Source organism: Gasterosteus aculeatus, chromosome 2, assembly GCF_964276395.1.
Source record: "Gasterosteus aculeatus chromosome 2, fGasAcu3.hap1.1, whole genome shotgun sequence".
Lineage (NCBI taxonomy): Eukaryota > Metazoa > Chordata > Actinopteri > Perciformes > Gasterosteidae > Gasterosteus > Gasterosteus aculeatus.
Window position 1 is genome coordinate 25,421,721 of NC_135689.1, and position 6,000 is coordinate 25,427,720.

Sequence of the window (6,000 nt, forward strand, 5' to 3'; positions counted from 1 at the left end):
CTCCTGACAATGGAGCACAAACAAAGTTGTGTTTACTTATCACTGGAGTCACTAGTGCAGCAAGTCTCAAATCACTGTCTGAATCCAAAGTGAAATCAACCAGATTTCAGCAGGATTTTACAGGGATTAATGGTCACTTTACTGGAGTCTCCGGTGGAGCACGTCTCAAATCAGCAAATCACTGTCTGAATTCATTGTGAAATCAACAAGATTTTCAGCAGGAATCATCACTGGAGTCACTAGTGGAGCCTTGCAGCAAGTCTCAAATCTCTGTCTGAATCCATTGTGAAATCAACAAGATTTTCAGCAGGACTTTACAGTGATTAATCATCACTGGAGTCTCTAGTGTCTGAAACAACAGTGAAATCAACCAGATTTCAGCAGGAGTTTACACTTTTGCTTGTAAACAAATCAATGATTTTAGCTTTTTTGAGGACGGGGGCAGCGTGGGGAGTGGGTTGTTAAGTAGCAAGCGACTGCTACGCCCAGTTGAAAGAACCGCACCGCGACAATTGAGATATGTGCTGGTACGTTGGGTCTGCAAACAAACAGTTTGGTGTTATCGCTTCTCGCCCTTTTGGCTAAGATCAAGTGTAGTATCTGTTCTTATCAGTTTAATATCTGATATGTCCTCTATACGAGGACTACATATTAAGCCGATTTTTAGCTCTGGGAGATGAAAAAGGGGCTTGCTCCGTTCACTCCAAGCATCGGCCCGGTATTGCAGCACCTCCGGGAACGGTGCACCCTTTAAATTGTGGAAAATAAAAGAAAGGGTAACCTGAATCAGTGGTGTGGTGTTGGAAATGATTTCTGCTTTGAGTAAAACAAGTCTCACCTCCACATAGTTTTTAAGACTGAGGCTTTTGGCAAGTGACTTATGCTTACTCATCAATAGTGCCTTTGTTTTGCAAGTCTCAAATCACTGATTTTAACTTCACCGATCTGTGAGGACGGTGCCATCTGCGAACCGTCACCACAAATGCTGTGACTGGGAATACCGTCCCTGCCTCTGTCACCACCAACTCATACTTACCTGGCAGGGGAGATACCATGATCAAGAAGGTGGTTCACCCAGGGCGAGGCTCAGTCATTGCACTGCGACTGTGCTGACCACTGCGAATTCCCCAAATGTGGGAATCTCGACTGCATAATTTGTGGTAGTGGGGGACTGCGTTCGCGCTCTCCCCTGATATTGAAGTCAAAGAAAAACCAGGTGTCCCGTTTAATCATCACTGTCTGAATCCCTAGTGAAATCAACCACATTTCAGCAGGATTTTACACGGATTAATCACCACTGCACTGGAGTCTCCGGTGGAGGGAGTCTACAATCAGCAAATCACTGTCTGAATCCAAAGTGAAATCAACCAGATTTCAGCATTAATCATCACTGCGCTGGAGTCTCCAGTGGAGCACGTCTCAAATCAGCAAATCACTGTCTGAATCCAAAGTGAAATCAAGCACATTTCAGCAGGACTTTACACTTTTGCTTGTAAACAAATCAATGAGTTTTTGATGGCTGGTGCTGGGGAATGGGTTTGGCATTGGACAACCGCAGCTCAACCAGTCCCAACCACAAGAGGGATCACTGTTGCGACTGGGATATAAGGCTGCCTGCCACCTGATTCCGCAACTGACTTTGGTTTCTCTTCAATACGCATAAGTCTTTCGCCTTTTACTAAAGACTTCCGTGGAGAGGAACAACAATGAGTTGACCATATTTTTGGCAGGCTCTGCCAATTGGCTGAGCCTCATGTACTTGTGTGAAAAGAAAAGTAGTTGGACAGAGGCTCCTGACAATGGAGCACAAACAAAGTTGTGTTTACTTATCACTGGAGTCACTAGTGCAGCAAGTCTCAAATCACTGTCTGAATCCAAAGTGAAATCAACCAGATTTCAGCAGGATTTTACAGGGATTAATGGTCACTTTACTGGAGTCTCCGGTGGAGCACGTCTCAAATCAGCAAATCACTGTCTGAATTCATTGTGAAATCAACAAGATTTTCAGCAGGAATCATCACTGGAGTCACTAGTGGAGCCTTGCAGCAAGTCTCAAATCTCTGTCTGAATCCATTGTGAAATCAACAAGATTTTCAGCAGGACTTTACAGTGATTAATCATCACTGGAGTCTCTAGTGTCTGAAACAACAGTGAAATCAACCAGATTTCAGCAGGAGTTTACACTTTTGCTTGTAAACAAATCAATGATTTTAGCTTTTTTGAGGACGGGGGCAGCGTGGGGAGTGGGTTGTTAAGTAGCAAGCGACTGCTACGCCCAGTTGAAAGAACCGCACCGCGACAATTGAGATATGTGCTGGTACGTTGGGTCTGCAAACAAACAGTTTGGTGTTATCGCTTCTCGGCCTTTTGGCTAAGATCAAGTGTAGTATCTGTTCTTATCAGTTTAATATCTGATATGTCCTCTATACGAGGACTACATATTAAGCCGATTTTTAGCTCTGGGAGATGAAAAAGGGGCTTGCTCCGTTCACTCCAAGCATCGGCCCGGTATTGCAGCACCTCCGGGAACGGTGCACCCTTTAAATTGTGGAAAATAAAAGAAATGGTAACCTGAATCAGTGGTGTGGTGTTGGAAATGATTTCTGCTTTGAGTAAAACAAGTCTCACCTCCACATAGTTTTTAAGACTGAGGCTTTTGGCAAGTGACTTATGCTTACTCATCAATAGTGCCTTTGTTTTGCAAGTCTCAAATCACTGATTTTAACTTCACCGATCTGTGAGGACGGTGCCATCTGCGAACCGTCACCACAAATGCTGTGACTGGGAATACCGTCCCTGCCTCTGTCACCACCAACTCATACTTACCTGGCAGGGGAGATACCATGATCAAGAAGGTGGTTCACCCAGGGCGAGGCTCAGTCATTGCACTGCGACTGTGCTGACCACTGCGAATTCCCCAAATGTGGGAATCTCGACTGCATAATTTGTGGTAGTGGGGGACTGCGTTCGCGCTCTCCCCTGATATTGAAGTCAAAGAAAAACCAGGTGTCCCGTTTAATCATCACTGTCTGAATCCCTAGTGAAATCAACCACATTTCAGCAGGATTTTACACGGATTAATCACCACTGCACTGGAGTCTCCGGTGGAGGGAGTCTACAATCAGCAAATCACTGTCTGAATCCAAAGTGAAATCAACCAGATTTCAGCATTAATCATCACTGCGCTGGAGTCTCCAGTGGAGCACGTCTCAAATCAGCAAATCACTGTCTGAATCCAAAGTGAAATCAAGCACATTTCAGCAGGACTTTACACTTTTGCTTGTAAACAAATCAATGAGTTTTTGATGGCTGGTGCTGGGGAATGGGTTTGGCATTGGACAACCGCAGCTCAACCAGTCCCAACCACAAGAGGGATCACTGTTGCGACTGGGATATAAGGCTGCCTGCCACCTGATTCCGCAACTGACTTTGGTTTCTCTTCAATACGCATAAGTCTTTCGCCTTTTACTAAAGACTTCCGTGGAGAGGAACAACAATGAGTTGACCATATTTTTGGCAGGCTCTGCCAATTGGCTGAGCCTCATGTACTTGTGTGAAAAGAAAAGTAGTTGGACAGAGGCTCCTGACAATGGAGCACAAACAAAGTTGTGTTTACTTATCACTGGAGTCACTAGTGCAGCAAGTCTCAAATCACTGTCTGAATCCAAAGTGAAATCAACCAGATTTCAGCAGGATTTTACAGGGATTAATGGTCACTTTACTGGAGTCTCCGGTGGAGCACGTCTCAAATCAGCAAATCACTGTCTGAATTCATTGTGAAATCAACAAGATTTTCAGCAGGAATCATCACTGGAGTCACTAGTGGAGCCTTGCAGCAAGTCTCAAATCTCTGTCTGAATCCATTGTGAAATCAACAAGATTTTCAGCAGGACTTTACAGTGATTAATCATCACTGGAGTCTCTAGTGTCTGAAACAACAGTGAAATCAACCAGATTTCAGCAGGAGTTTACACTTTTGCTTGTAAACAAATCAATGATTTTAGCTTTTTTGAGGACGGGGGCAGCGTGGGGAGTGGGTTGTTAAGTAGCAAGCGACTGCTACGCCCAGTTGAAAGAACCGCACCGCGACAATTGAGATATGTGCTGGTACGTTGGGTCTGCAAACAAACAGTTTGGTGTTATCGCTTCTCGCCCTTTTGGCTAAGATCAAGTGTAGTATCTGTTCTTATCAGTTTAATATCTGATATGTCCTCTATACGAGGACTACATATTAAGCCGATTTTTAGCTCTGGGAGATGAAAAAGGGGCTTGCTCCGTTCACTCCAAGCATCGGCCCGGTATTGCAGCACCTCCGGGAACGGTGCACCCTTTAAATTGTGGAAAATAAAAGAAAGGGTAACCTGAATCAGTGGTGTGGTGTTGGAAATGATTTCTGCTTTGAGTAAAACAAGTCTCACCTCCACATAGTTTTTAAGACTGAGGCTTTTGGCAAGTGACTTATGCTTACTCATCAATAGTGCCTTTGTTTTGCAAGTCTCAAATCACTGATTTTAACTTCACCGATCTGTGAGGACGGTGCCATCTGCGAACCGTCACCACAAATGCTGTGACTGGGAATACCGTCCCTGCCTCTGTCACCACCAACTCATACTTACCTGGCAGGGGAGATACCATGATCAAGAAGGTGGTTCACCCAGGGCGAGGCTCAGTCATTGCACTGCGACTGTGCTGACCACTGCGAATTCCCCAAATGTGGGAATCTCGACTGCATAATTTGTGGTAGTGGGGGACTGCGTTCGCGCTCTCCCCTGATATTGAAGTCAAAGAAAAACCAGGTGTCCCGTTTAATCATCACTGTCTGAATCCCTAGTGAAATCAACCACATTTCAGCAGGATTTTACACGGATTAATCACCACTGCACTGGAGTCTCCGGTGGAGGGAGTCTACAATCAGCAAATCACTGTCTGAATCCAAAGTGAAATCAACCAGATTTCAGCATTAATCATCACTGCGCTGGAGTCTCCAGTGGAGCACGTCTCAAATCAGCAAATCACTGTCTGAATCCAAAGTGAAATCAAGCACATTTCAGCAGGACTTTACACTTTTGCTTGTAAACAAATCAATGAGTTTTTGATGGCTGGTGCTGGGGAATGGGTTTGGCATTGGACAACCGCAGCTCAACCAGTCCCAACCACAAGAGGGATCACTGTTGCGACTGGGATATAAGGCTGCCTGCCACCTGATTCCGCAACTGACTTTGGTTTCTCTTCAATACGCATAAGTCTTTCGCCTTTTACTAAAGACTTCCGTGGAGAGGAACAACAATGAGTTGACCATATTTTTGGCAGGCTCTGCCAATTGGCTGAGCCTCATGTACTTGTGTGAAAAGAAAAGTAGTTGGACAGAGGCTCCTGACAATGGAGCACAAACAAAGTTGTGTTTACTTATCACTGGAGTCACTAGTGCAGCAAGTCTCAAATCACTGTCTGAATCCAAAGTGAAATCAACCAGATTTCAGCAGGATTTTACAGGGATTAATGGTCACTTTACTGGAGTCTCCGGTGGAGCACGTCTCAAATCAGCAAATCACTGTCTGAATTCATTGTGAAATCAACAAGATTTTCAGCAGGAATCATCACTGGAGTCACTAGTGGAGCCTTGCAGCAAGTCTCAAATCTCTGTCTGAATCCATTGTGAAATCAACAAGATTTTCAGCAGGACTTTACAGTGATTAATCATCACTGGAGTCTCTAGTGTCTGAAACAACAGTGAAATCAACCAGATTTCAGCAGGAGTTTACACTTTTGCTTGTAAACAAATCAATGATTTTAGCTTTTTTGAGGACGGGGGCAGCGTGGGGAGTGGGTTGTTAAGTAGCAAGCGACTGCTACGCCCAGTTGAAAGAACCGCACCGCGACAATTGAGATATGTGCTGGTACGTTGGGTCTGCAAACAAACAGTTTGGTGTTATCGCTTCTCGCCCTTTTGGCTAAGATCAAGTGTAGTATCTGTTCTTATCAGTTTAATATCTGATATGT

At 44.6% G+C, this 6,000-nt stretch overlaps 9 non-coding genes and 1 pseudogene across 9 annotated transcripts; all 10 read left to right on the plus strand.

The window, feature by feature from the left end:
- Positions 1 to 561: 561 nt before the first annotated feature.
- On the plus strand, positions 562 to 752 carry LOC144400442 (U2 spliceosomal RNA). Its single transcript, XR_013462380.1, has one exon. It is a non-coding gene; the product is annotated as a U2 spliceosomal RNA (small nuclear RNA).
- A 276-nt stretch (positions 753 to 1,028) lies between these two features.
- On the plus strand, positions 1,029 to 1,192 carry LOC144400217 (U1 spliceosomal RNA). The gene has a single exon (XR_013462154.1). It is a non-coding gene; the product is annotated as a U1 spliceosomal RNA (small nuclear RNA).
- Positions 1,193 to 1,634: 442 nt separating this feature from the next.
- Positions 1,635 to 1,749, plus strand: LOC144400705 (U5 spliceosomal RNA). Its single transcript, XR_013462640.1, has one exon. It is a non-coding gene; the product is annotated as a U5 spliceosomal RNA (small nuclear RNA).
- Positions 1,750 to 2,351: 602 nt separating this feature from the next.
- Positions 2,352 to 2,542, plus strand: LOC144400419 (U2 spliceosomal RNA). The gene has a single exon (XR_013462357.1). It is a non-coding gene; the product is annotated as a U2 spliceosomal RNA (small nuclear RNA).
- A 276-nt stretch (positions 2,543 to 2,818) lies between these two features.
- LOC144400218 (U1 spliceosomal RNA) lies at positions 2,819 to 2,982 on the plus strand. The gene has a single exon (XR_013462155.1). It is a non-coding gene; the product is annotated as a U1 spliceosomal RNA (small nuclear RNA).
- A 442-nt stretch (positions 2,983 to 3,424) lies between these two features.
- LOC144400706 (U5 spliceosomal RNA) lies at positions 3,425 to 3,539 on the plus strand. The gene has a single exon (XR_013462641.1). It is a non-coding gene; the product is annotated as a U5 spliceosomal RNA (small nuclear RNA).
- A 602-nt stretch (positions 3,540 to 4,141) lies between these two features.
- On the plus strand, positions 4,142 to 4,332 carry LOC144400443 (U2 spliceosomal RNA). Its single transcript, XR_013462381.1, has one exon. It is a non-coding gene; the product is annotated as a U2 spliceosomal RNA (small nuclear RNA).
- A 276-nt stretch (positions 4,333 to 4,608) lies between these two features.
- Positions 4,609 to 4,772, plus strand: LOC144400219 (U1 spliceosomal RNA). Its single transcript, XR_013462156.1, has one exon. It is a non-coding gene; the product is annotated as a U1 spliceosomal RNA (small nuclear RNA).
- Positions 4,773 to 5,214: 442 nt separating this feature from the next.
- On the plus strand, positions 5,215 to 5,329 carry LOC144400707 (U5 spliceosomal RNA). Its single transcript, XR_013462642.1, has one exon. It is a non-coding gene; the product is annotated as a U5 spliceosomal RNA (small nuclear RNA).
- A 602-nt stretch (positions 5,330 to 5,931) lies between these two features.
- Positions 5,932 to 6,000, plus strand: LOC144400449 (U2 spliceosomal RNA; annotated as a pseudogene; the record flags this gene model as incomplete).